Source organism: Lutjanus erythropterus, chromosome 24 (genome assembly GCF_056507025.1).
Source record: "Lutjanus erythropterus isolate fLutEry1 chromosome 24, fLutEry1.hap2, whole genome shotgun sequence".
Lineage (NCBI taxonomy): Eukaryota > Metazoa > Chordata > Actinopteri > Lutjaniformes > Lutjanidae > Lutjanus > Lutjanus erythropterus.
Window position 1 is genome coordinate 14,161,052 of NC_139340.1, and position 13,257 is coordinate 14,174,308.

Sequence of the window (13,257 nt, forward strand, 5' to 3'; positions counted from 1 at the left end):
GGTGGGGCGATTTGTTCACGCCAGGAGTTTTCATTATACTTTTCTTTTCTTGACCAGTAACAATTACAATTTAGACTATGGGTTGCACCCTCTGTGACTCAGGAGGAAAAACAGAATGGACCTCATAGAGAGGTGGATGCTGCTGGGATGGTTCACACATGACAAGTAGATGGAGAGCACAAACAGGAGGGAGCATTGCTGGACAACGAGGTATAAGTATGTCTTGCAGGTTTGTGGGCCACCACTGGAGATTTAGATTGAAAGCATCCAGGGGGGAGAAGGCAACTTAGGATGGTTTTGAAGGTTGGTAACCAAGGGGGGTGGGGGGGTGTACGTTTAAGGGGAAACACATGACAAGCCAAGCTACCGGGAGGGAGTCACACCCCTCTGAGCTGAGAGCCTGGTGAGAAGAAATATCTGGAGTCATTGGTGTAGAGTCACGCAACAAATGTCCAACGAATTTGCTGGCTCAAATGTGGACATCAAAGACGACTGCCTGTTTGGGATCATGCAGAGATTTCAAGTCAAGTCCATTTTATTTGTTTAAGTTATCTCAGGGCACTTGACATAAATAAAGATGGACGCTGGGTCTTAAAAATTTAAGCCAAAATATGACGGATACAAGTGCTGCCACTTTTTGTTGACTATGCACTGTAGTGACCGGCGTTCCTGCCCAACCGGCCAACTCAATCACAAGCACAACTTCCAATGAGATGTTAAACATGCTTTTTATAGCTTAAAATACGTAATTAAAATACTTGAACAGCATGATAAGACCTAAAATAAACCTAATGACAGAAACCATGTTACAGACAAATTTATTTTATGTGCACTGTGATGTTTTAGTTTGCCCCATGTCCTATCTACTGATTAGGGATGTGGCAGGATTCATGACCTGTACTGCAGCCAGCCACCAGGGGGCGATCAAGATGTTTTTGCTTCATAGAGCTGTCGTTTTGTGATCTAGACTATACTTTACTTTATAATATTATTTACAGTACAGGGGGGCAACAGTTTTGGATGATTTATCATGCAAAGTGTATATCTAGTGTTTTTAATCACTTAATGCAAAAATTTCAAATATTATAGTTTTCAAAGCTCAGTAAATTAAAGAAATTCATGTGTATACCAATACAAATTCCGCTGGACATGCGCTCACTTCTGCCACCACTAGAACAGAAATAGCTGCAGATGAGTTCAGGCTCCACACTGCACTTTTGCTCTCACTTCATTTTGTTACACTTTCCAAGTATGAGTCACCGCTGGCTGCCACATATCAACATCCATCTCTTTACACCCATTAATTTGTACATTTAGAAATTGTTTCTTGTTGGTATTACAGACCACACTCTTGGTTTCATTTTAAAAAAAAAAACTTGAAGCTCAGAATGAAAAGTACTGAAAGCTGCATTTCCACACGGTCACAGTGAGGTCGTTTGCTGTGCACCTCAAATGAACCAAACTAAAGGATTAAGAGCTCAAGAGTTCAAAAGAAAAGCTCAGAAAATTCATAGTATGTATACAGCAGCTGAGCGGCTTTATTAAAAGGGAAGTAGTCTAAAAACAAAAGCAGATGTTTAGCCCATAGTAGATATTTATGAAGTACTTTTTTACATGAATGACAAATGTAAAAATGTACCTTTACTTGGCATTTCACTCCCTAAAGAGCAGCATACTCCCAGCATTGACACCGAACCTTTGGCGTAAATCGTGTGGAGCAGTTTTCCTCCATATAAATATAACTCCAAGGGAATCCCGGGCTGATTTACATGCAGAGATGTGTACTTGTGTGCTTAAACTTTTATGAACTTGACAACAATTGTAAACCATCTTGACAGGGCTGACCTTTAGGGAACAGAGAGAATCCAACATGGAGGCTAAGAAGGTATCATATTAGCTGTGTCGCACTGTTCCAAATTTATGTGACCCTGTTCTGCCAAACAAGGAGCAACACAAACACAGCTTTTTTTTGCTATTGTACACGGACCCGAAAGTCGACATGACGCCAGCCGCAGAATGTGTAATCTCTGTTCTACATGCATGTGTATAGTCATTGTTCATGGGTTAACAAGGGTTAAAGTGTTGAGTTCTCACTGTAGCCTTTGTTTTGACATTTCACAGTCAGCTTTGCATCCATTTCAGTCACATTCATTAGAAAATTAAAGCTCCACTCCCCACTGTTCTGTTGAAAGAAAGAATTAGAGTCTGAGAACCCTTGTAAATTCTAATTATTATGTATAAAATATCCCACCAGAATGAAATATAACCTCGACTTGGGCAAGCTGAGAAGCAACTGATATTTCACTTGGAGCAACACATTTTGTATGCAAAGAAAATAAATTACCTGAAAGGAGCGGTGGGGGAAATGTGTGTGTGTGTGTGTGTGTGTGTGTGTGTGTGTGTGTGTGCGTGTGTATGTGTGTGTTGGGGTGGCAGTAGCTGGACGAGGTTTTCCACATTTATTGCAATTTTGTCACCGGTGTAATCAAAAGCAGAGCTGCCTAAAGTGGGGCCCGTGTGCCAATTTTAGCCAGCCATAGGGTTTCATTTGGCTCGCCTGATATTTCTAGCAAAAATAAATCTAATAAAAATAGAATTAAAATATGAATCAGTGCTTGTGCTTTTATTTTAATGCGGTTAAATGCTTTTTAAATATGTAGGATCACTAATTATGAATTAATTTTTATGATATGAGCAGGGCGGGCAGAGTGACACTGTGCAAGAAGTCAGTCAATTTGTGAACTTGGGATCCCAGTACCATTTTGCATCTTAACCGTAAAAAAAATAATATTGCATGCATAATCTCCGAGTGTGTGAGGACCAATCAGACGAGACACACTTAGAGACAGGCAGTGCATCTGTAATCCTGGCCCCAAAACAAGCTTCTGTCACCTGCCCCTGTCAAAGTCCACAGCAGCGTCGCGGCTGAACTTGTCCCAGTTTGGGTTTTTCCCCGCCTCATGTGCGACACAGATCTGATAGCTTCTAATGAGTGTGAAGAGCAAAAAGCTGCATGGTGTCACATTTTATTTGCGCCACATGGATATGCATTATGAAAAAAAAAAAGATCCCAAGGCCTCTGACCTACATGGAAGTTGTATTCAAACACTGGCCAGAATTCATCAGCGTTGCCATGACGATAGGGGAAAAATCTTAGTGCGCTGCACATCATTCACGTGAGACAACTGTCACATTTTCAGAGCCCACAGCAACTCGGCTTTATTCCCGGAACATCAGTCTCTCTGCACAGAGGTGCAAGTAAGTACAGTCAACAAAAGACCTATTGTCTTTTGACTTTGTCTTACCGGCACTGTCGTCTCCTGATGAAGTCATTTCTAACTTGCACAAAAGTTGTATAGGCCTTTATTGGACTTATTTCCATGCCAGGGTATATATACAATAGTTTAGAATTAGGTTGGAAATACTCACACACCCAGTTACTGCTCAGTAACAATTAATCTTCTTAATGAATGTCTAACATTTATAACTGGCAAAAGGGAGCCTTATTGTGCAGTGTAGAACAGTGTATGTCAAAAATGACATGTATTAAGTGGGTCACAGGTGGGAATCGAACCAGCGATCCCTGCAGAGGACCAACACCCTTAGTACAAGGGGCGAGCACTCTACCAACTGAGCTATGGGAGCATCCATCTATTTCTATCTATTTGTTTGACCATTTTTCACCATAAGCAACCTGAGGATGCATGCTGTATTTGGTTAATGGTGGCCAGGATTTGCATCATGGCTAGCAAATGACTCATTTTGGTTAACCACATTTTATTTCCTTGAAATTCTTCACAATAAAAGTCCTCCAATATTTTGTTATCTATATGCTTTTATTATGAAGCAGCAAAATCAGGAAATGCTGGGTTTTGGCTTTCATCAGCAGTAACTTAACATGTCTCCTATACAGCTGAGAGCGAACCTGAAAAAGGAAAATAAAGCAGATACCTGAAAGTACAAACAGCAACATGGGAGAGAAACTTCAAACCACAGAGATTAGGGTAGAAGCTACAAAAAGTACTGAGAGCTGTAGATACAAAAATGCCTTTTACAGACAGCTCAGTTTTGCGGCACACATGAAAAAAAAAGAAAAGATGAAAAGCAAACTTGAGTCCCCAGCTAACATATGATTGGTTGCTTGAAAAAATGACAGTGACGACACCAGCACCTTTCTGAAAAATTCAACCAGACATGCTCGGAGCAGCCACACACACACAAAAAAGATGCTTAACAGTACAGATAAATGTGGCTCACTATTTGGCAAATAACAAGTCACTGTTGCCCTTTTTATTTAATGTGTTGTATTAGCTTAATAATGATTTATAAAGTGTTTACAACTAATAAATAACCTCATTATAAACATTTATAAATCCTTTATTAAGACAGTCTTATTGAAAAGTGGTGCCATATATAGCGTAAGAACTACATGCTGGTATCTATAGAGGCCTACAGTGGGAAAGAAATGTGTGTAAGTCGTTTCTTTGCTCCAGTTTGACTGTTTTCGCTCCTGACAGGAAACTCATGTTCGTGTGAAGAGACATGAAAAGTACAATATTCACTGCGGAAGACAAAAGCGCACGCACACAATAGCACAGGCCATCTAACACCGTCCCCCTTCTGACCCTGTCGCTTCTGGGGATGACAAACCGTCCACGAGCCGGCCGAGTCACGTGACCTCATCTCTGTCGGCGAGGCGGCACTTCTGACAGGCTTTCCACAAACACTGACAACACGGATGTCATATCTTATTGACCAACAATCCATGCTGGCATTTGGCTGGCTGTGTTTGTGTGTGCGAGAGGGAGGGAGATGGAGAGGGAAAGAGCCAGTGTGTTTCACTGACCTCTCATGCTAAATAATCTATGATGGATTGCATTCAAAAAAAAAGGCACCAACTATATGCAGTGGGGCACCAGAAGTCGTGATGTATTTTATCATGCTTTGACCACTGGACTGGCACTGCAGAGGGCACTTTATCATGTCATCTTGGACACTGGGCCACTCTAGAGGGCACTTTGTCATGTTTTGTCCACTGGAAGGGCACTGCAGAGGATGCTTGAGCATGTTTTGTCTAGTAGAAGGGCACTTCAGAGGGCTTTAGCATGTCTTGTCCACTGGAAGGGCTCTCTAGAGGGCACTTAAGCATGTTTTCTGGACATTGGGTACTCTAGAGGGCACTTTATCACCCTTTGCCCTCTGGAAGGCCACTCTAGAGGGCATTTGATCATGTTTTTCTTCACTGGTATGGCACACTAAAGGGCACGTCAACATGATTTGTCCACTACCCTAGAAGACACTATATCACATGTGGAATATGAGACACATGAGCGCATTTGCCATGTTTTATCTACCACAGGGGCTTGCACGAGGGCACTTTGGGGCCGCCATGGGGGGCAACTGCCTCCTCTGCTCCCCCCCTGAATCCACCAGTGACACATACTCTTCCTCTTTTATTACTGCACACTCTAAAGCCCTCCTTGTATGAGCTTAGATTTATACATTCACAGAAATAAATGGGACCATGTAGCATTAACAACAGATTTTTATGCTCCTGGGGAAATTCCAAAGCAGTTACCATCAGCGTTTCAGATGCACCATAAAACATACTTCATATAAATTATGACATTGTAAGATTTTGCACATGAGAAAGCACTTTTTTTCCCTGCAAAGAGAGCCAACCTGAGAGCCATAAAGAAAAAAGCAATATGCTTTGACTCAAGCATGGGAATTTTTACAGGCATGTGAGCATCTCTTGGATTAGGATAGAAAAGGCAAACATTTTGAACTAAAAGCCTAAATCAAATATGCTGTGACTTGAAAAAATCAGCTTCCAATCAGTCACGGAGTAGTTGCTTTCTGCTCTAGGAAATAAAACGGATCAAGAGTCTTTTTCTTTGATCTTTAGCTCTTTGTGTGCGTCAGCAAATATCGAGTGACCTGTTTGAGAGCACAGGAATGCTTTGTTGTGCGAATCCTCCTTTTTTAAGGTGAATTTTGGACCATAATGGAAAACTTTTCAGGGATTACAAGCACACAGGACCATAAGCTCATAAAGCAAAATAAGGAAAGTGTAAAAAATAAAGAGCAATACATGGTTTCCTGTCTTGTTTAGCACAATAACTTTAATCCAACAAGCCATGGGCATGGCTTTGGTGAAGCACTCATTCTTCCATGTAAGCAGCGAGCTACAAGTGCAGGAAAACAAGAAAAATAAAGAAAGTAGAAAGTGTAGCAGAGCCCGAGAGCACAAAAGGAGAAAAGGTATTAAGGAAGATGGGCTTGTGCTGGTGAGTGTTTGTACCTGAAGCACCTTGAAGTTGGAAGCTACAGTAAACTATTTAAAAGTGAAAAGGCTTCATTGAGGGAAAAGTTGAGGTTTTCATCAATAGCGCGCCTGTGGCTCGCAACAGGGCACCGCTGCTCTCTCCACGCTCCGAGTTATATGTTTTCTTCCCTCTGTACCTGGGTCCTCTGACTAACTCCGTCTTTGTTCAAGTCGCTCACTTATTGATTTCACAGGACAATTTAGCTAAAATTCATAGAACTACACAGGCAAACAAAAAAAAAAACCTCACCTTGCTCTGAACTCTCCTGGTCCTCCTCCAGATGTGCATATTAGAGAAAGTGTTGTGCAGTTTAAAGCGAATGGGGAATGTGTAGGTCTGTTATTAAAAAACTTTTTCATTATGGTTAAAAAAGTAATAAATTGCTCTCTAATGCAATCATGTCTCCTCACTTATCTCGTCGGTTCAACTACAACAAAATTTGGGAAATGGGATTAGCATAATGGAATGCCGATTAGCATAATGGAAGAGCGTGCATGTTTTAAGAAATGGTGTGAGCAGACTGTCTTTGGCAACACTGGCTTCTGTTGTAGGGTAAACCGATAAGAGTGTGGGATGAGTTTGAGCCTATGGGCTACCCCACATCGAAAAATGGGGCGGAAAAATGGAATTGACATGATCTACATGTATAATGTAGGGCAGTGTCTCCTAAAAGTGGAAGCAAGAAATGCAAAAACTGTCTTGAAGACTTGAGACTTGAGGACTTGGCCTGGACACCTGAGAGACTTCACTTACTTGAGACTAAAAAGTAAGAATATTTAAGCCTCATATCATGGTAAATACCATGAATGTGGGCTAAAATTAAATCAATAAGACAGCATCAGTCAGACCTTACACAGCCTCACAATTGAATATTTAATTATTAATCCAGCGCATGGTGAGAATTTGGGCATAAAGCCCAGTCTCCAGTCTTTACACAGACTTTCTCAGTCTTTATACTTCAGTTATAATTGTCCCAACCACTAGGGGTCGCCACCTAACAATAAACATAAATATGGGTCGTAATTCTGCGCAGATAACTTGAAGTATGTGCCTCTTTTTCTGATGAGGGTAGGCTGTGATTTCAAATTGCCTTCACAAGACTTCTAAGTAGCTCTGCTGTTTTAAAAAGTGAATGACCTATTGCATAGTTCGCTCAAGGTAATTCAGTGAAATACTAGCAGAGAGCTTTGAATCTCTGCTTGCTAGATTTTGCATTAATAAATATTAATCCTGCTATTATGGATAACACCTGAGTTGTGTTGTTGGGAGATTTTCTATTGAACTCGGGCCAATTATACATCCCCCAACAAATCAAACTCAGTTGCTTGCTTTGGAGAAATTGTAAAAATGGCCCCTGAAATGTCCAGGTGGGAGCTGTGATGTATTACTGAAAGCAGCGCTTGTAAAAACTGACCCCTAGGTGAGAGGAAATAATAGGATATGAAAACAAAATGAATGACTCATTAAAGTTCATTATGGGGGCTTTAAAATTTTGTGTCGAGAATCTGACACAGAAAACTTAGCAGCCTGCTAGCCTGAAGGCGCTACTGTATCTATTATAAGATGTGCTGTGGATGCTAATCCTCAGACCTGTCTACACTCTTAGAAATAAAGGAGCTAACTGAAGCCATAATTGGGTTTTTGGCTCATGCCCTTTTTGGGTAAAAGATAAGAAAAAGGTTTCAGTCAGAACCTCTTATGAGTTGTTCAGAAGGACCCTTCTATGTTCTGGTTCCATGCAGATTCTGGATGGAACCTCGGCCCTTCAGGGAGAACCCTTTTAGAACCCCTGTTTCTAAGCATGTACATGTGAGATCAGAAAGAAAACAGCGGAGCCTTTTTAGATTCAGGATACAGCTGCATTTACCCCCTTCAGTTCTGAGCTGGTTGTTCTTTTGTGAAAGCCACATTCTGTCGACCTTTGTCATATTAAACATTACCTCTGGCAGCGATATCGTGCGCGAAGCTTTACGCTTTCAGTCCTTGTTATAGAAAAATTTCTGCTCGGCCACAATGTGAGTAGATTTAAATGGAGATATAACGCTCTGGCTGTGACAGGAGCCTATGGAGATAGATGTTAGAAATCCCGCGCACGAAACACACTGATTCCTGGAGGTGCGTCCTCCCAAATATGTTCATCTCCTTTTTTTTTTTCTTCCTATACCATCTGCTTACCTGGGCGGAACATGTGTTCATTTGCATTTCCAATACATCACAGGACCGTCTCAGACACACATGCAGAACACGAGCTCTGCTTCCCCTCTCTCTGTCTCGCATCCGCACGCACAAACGCACCCACTGTGAAGGAACCTTGTTATCTGCACAGTGCATGTTCTCATTGCATATCCAATACATCATTTCCTTTGCACGAACCCAAGACGCCCGTGCCCTACTTCATAAAGTGAAGTCAGGGCAGCTTTTACTTGAGGGCATATGAGTCAGTATTGACTAAGACATGGTATTCTTCACAGGCCCACCCACACTCTCTAAGCCAATAGTCACACCAATGCTGTCTGATGCTGTGTGAAAAAAACAGTAATAAAAAAAAGTACTTATTTTTTCCTTTTAAAATAATTGAAAGGTACAGGTAAATTAAAAGTGGCAGCTGGCATCCCTCTATGTGTGCAGAGGGTTTTTTCAAGACGCATAACAAACGGCAGTATAAACGCATAACCGGCGATGGGAAAATCAATACATCTTCTTATTACGCTGTCACTCTGGGAGGACCGTATCAGGTTTTCAGGTGATTCAAGTACCAGTGTTTTACCTTGTTCCCCTGAAATAAAGCATGGCAGCTGTGACCTACTTCACAGGCCAAAGGGTAACATTCACTTTGGGGCGTGTGAATCACTATCAGCCACTGTATTAATCAGTGTGAACCCACCATACGGAAAGGTCGGTTAGTTTATTAACTTCAATTAAACGTAATATACTATAGCAAATTTGCATAGCTGTGTAGCTCTGGGGACAGCAGTGTTGTTCCATCTGTGAGTGAGTCCATCTATCACTTTGGTCCTGATTGAAATATCTCAAAAACTATTGGTTTGCTTGCTATGAAATGCTAACATGGACTTGCTGTAGTGCTGCCACGAGCATGGACACATTACAAGAAGACGGCCACCTGGGCACAGACATAAAAGCTGTTGTGTGTCTCCTGGTCTTTTTGTGATACTTTTATGCCTCCTCAAAGTCATTTTTTGTGCCCTTCTAGTGCTTTTGTGTCGCTCTTGTCATTTTGCCAGCAGGGTTAACCTTAATGACTTTGACGATTCCTGGATTTTCATTTAGCACCACAAGAAGGTCAAAGTTTTCGCTTATCCAGTACCTCAATGCCAATCAAATGGATTTGCCCAAAGTTTTGTGCAGCTGTCTGTGGTTCTCAGACAAGACATCTAAGGTGACCCCCTGATTTTTGCCATAGTGCTACCATGAAGCCAGTATTTGTGCTTTTGAGGGAAATCTCTCCATAACTATTGGATGAACTGCAATGAAAAGTTTGAATTTGTCCAAACTTTAGTTTTTGACTGAATAACTTCAGTCAAATCACAATCACACAAATCACAACGTGAGTCTGAAATCTCTCGGTTCATTTCTGATTTCCAAGGGGTGTTATCACTGTGCACAGACTGAAATGCCTCTGGACACAATTGGATAGAGCCACAAACAATCAGAGCAACAAAATGTGCCTGGTCGCAGTCTTATTGTATTATTGTATTACCCCACACCCAAACAGTAAACTAAAAAATCTTTCTGTAAACATTTCAGATGAGAAATGGGTAATGCAGTAGCATAATCTTGATTCATATTTGATTAAAACTGCCAAGTTTTAGAGTTTTAAATGAGTTGATTAGCAAATGTTAGCATGCTAACAACCTAAACTAAGATAATGAACATTGCAACCATTGCACCAAACGTCAGCATGTTAGCATTTAGCTACATACAGCTTCACTGCATTTATTTGCACCGCTGTAGACTGTAAGTCCTCTTTAGTTAGTATGCAACATAACTTTTTTGACAGTGCTATCTAAGATCACTTGATTTATGTGATATTTTGCACAAATGTGGGTCTGCAGACATGACAGGGCACAGCAGATGTTGTTAATTCTGTATTCCGGTGCCACAGGAGCACAGGTGTTGCTTGGATCGCGAACGGCTCCATCTTTGCGGATCGGTGTGAAGCCGTTTGATGATAGCTGGAACCTCGCAAAACGTAACTCTGGAAAAAAAAAATCTTTAATAGATGAAAGAATGCATGAATGAATGAAATGTATGCATAAAAGTGTAGATGTGACACGCTCCTGGAGCTGCAAAGTTGTGTCAGTCAGCCCACAGACATGAAAGAGCAACTCGATCAGTGACAGAGATCAGTGCCATGATGGCAACTGTAGCTGTAATATTATGGAAATGATACAGCTTGACATTAAGCTGCAGTATGCCTTTCCACTCATTTACCACATCATTAATTTTCACTTAAAGTCTCAGACGCCATACATAGAACTCGCTGTTAAGAATAATTTGTGATGCTTGAAATCATGAAATCCATACTTCTAGGGGTTGCAATATTTTATGTGGTTTTGAAAGAACTTCAAAGACAGATGAACACTTTTAGCTGCAGGCATGTACAAGGAGTAGATTTTTTTTTTTTTTTTTTTAAAGTCTCCTCTTTTACACAACAGGCAGAGTGAAAGCAGATCCAATTTTATTTTTCTTTGAGTGACTTTTGTAATCAAAATCTGTGTGATTTTCTTTGAGTTTTTGAGTTTTTATCAGACATATATTTTGCAGGAAATCTTTAACTTATCAGTGTATCATAGCAGCCTTATTATGCATTGATAAAATAAAATCTAGTCTATATAAATCAGCAAATATGCCTGAGGTCTACCTCAAAGTAAAGCTAATGCACAATCAAACCGAATCAGTAGACGCATCAGTTCTTTTTTATTTAATAGACAATCTTTTTAGTAAGAAATATCCAGGTGAAGACCAGGAAAGGACAGTCTCTCGACTTTGAAGGCAGTAAAACGGCTGAAAAACTCTGCAGATAATGTCAGTCTCTGCCTCAACGTTTATAATTCAACAGCGTGAGAATGACAATGCATACACAAATCTGAAAACTTTGGCCTTTGGGCAGAAATGAGGTCCAGCTGTGGCAAAAGGAGCATGCTATACGCCTAATTTAAAAACATTTATTCTCAGTTTTACTGGAGTACGTGTAACCCTGAGACAAATTACATTTTGAATAATGTAAATTAAAATAAATAACTAAATAAAATTCATAAAATGATGAATTATGAATATGAAGAAATTTGGCGAGGCACTGCTGACGCTGACAACACAACACTCTGCATGGTCTTCCACAATGTAATGGAAAATAATGATTATTTTCTAAAAAGTATCAAAAACTTGCTGATTTCACTTTTCCCGTTAAGTGCACTTAAACAGCCTGGTGTTAACAGCACAGCACATGTAAGAGCCGTTCACCTTGGATAATCCATATATAATACATGCTTATATGAGCTCAGACAGCCATGCAGTACTTCATAAGCCAATGTCAAGGTAGCTGTTACCCTGGGGCATGTGAATCACCATTAAGTAAGACATTGCACGCGGCGTCCAGGCCCACCCACTCTGTCTCAGCCATATGTACATCACAGGCTGCACCCAACACTGATCAGGCCTTTAATAAATATACAAGGGAGGCAGTGCATCAAGTTGACAAGGCATTCGCCTGCGCTGTCCATGAAAAAAAAAAGGAAAATTAATGATTCATGATTCCCAATTATGTTTTAATTCAAATCGGAGATTAGTGCCTGGTAAGGGGCAGCCAGTGTGGCGGCGGGGGCGGGCGAGCGGTTGGCAGGAGCGGAGATAAGACATCTGTCCGTAACACCAGGCCAAGACAGAAAATGATGGGTGACATTGAGGCTACTGGCCATGGCACACAGACAGCTTTGGACGTATGTATGCACACAAAAGTCTGAGTCACACAGACTGGGTTGCACCAACAAAGATGAATTAAGATTCACTCAGAGTTTAGCAAAACTTTTAAAGTTCAAAATGGTAAAGCCACATGGGGATGCTTGCTTACCTTAATTATAACAAAAGTACATTTGTGTTTCCTGTCCCTCAACTTTCTTTAAGCAACTTGATTAATTGACTCAGTCCATCTCAGAAGGCCTGCCATATTAAAAGTTAAACTTCCTCACATTTAAGTTTAAAATTAATACTTGATCACATTTAATGTTTTGGTGCAACAGGTTTAAACTGGAATTTAATCTGTCTATATTTTAAGGTAGTTGAAAAGTTTGCTGCGACGTAATTTGAAGGTTTAAAAATAAATCTTTGTTGGTGTGACCCAGGCGCAGAGACACACACAGCCGCCCTCTTCATTTTTTATAAATCACGGCCCATTACCAAAGAAATTAATTTCGTGTAGACGACTGGGAGCGATGCATTTTTTATGTCGTTAAAATCAGCGGAGAAAAAAAAATCAATGGGAAAACCTTTTTATTTTCCTCAATTAGACGGACTACAAAAGGGCTGGAACATGAAAAGAAGTGTGTGTGTGTGTGTGTGTGTGTGTGTGTGAGAGAGAGAGAGAGAGGGAGAGGGAGGCGTGGAGAAAGGTAAAAGGCTTTGGATTTCTTTTGGCAATTTGTTTCTTGGCAGTATTCTCCGAATCGCTCAATACAATCTCTCTAAAAGTTTTCATTTATCAATTGTTTTCTCCTCCCCTCCCCTGCACAGCCTCAGAACAAGGGAGCCGGAGCCACGCGAAATCCTTCATTCATTAATGAAAGGCATCCATTACTGTCAAACGGCGACAGAGTTAATGTAAATAAATGAATTCTCCAAACCACTTAACTGTGGTTTATTATGAGCGAGCAAGGCATAATTGTGTTTCTGATCAGTTCAGATAAATTCAGAC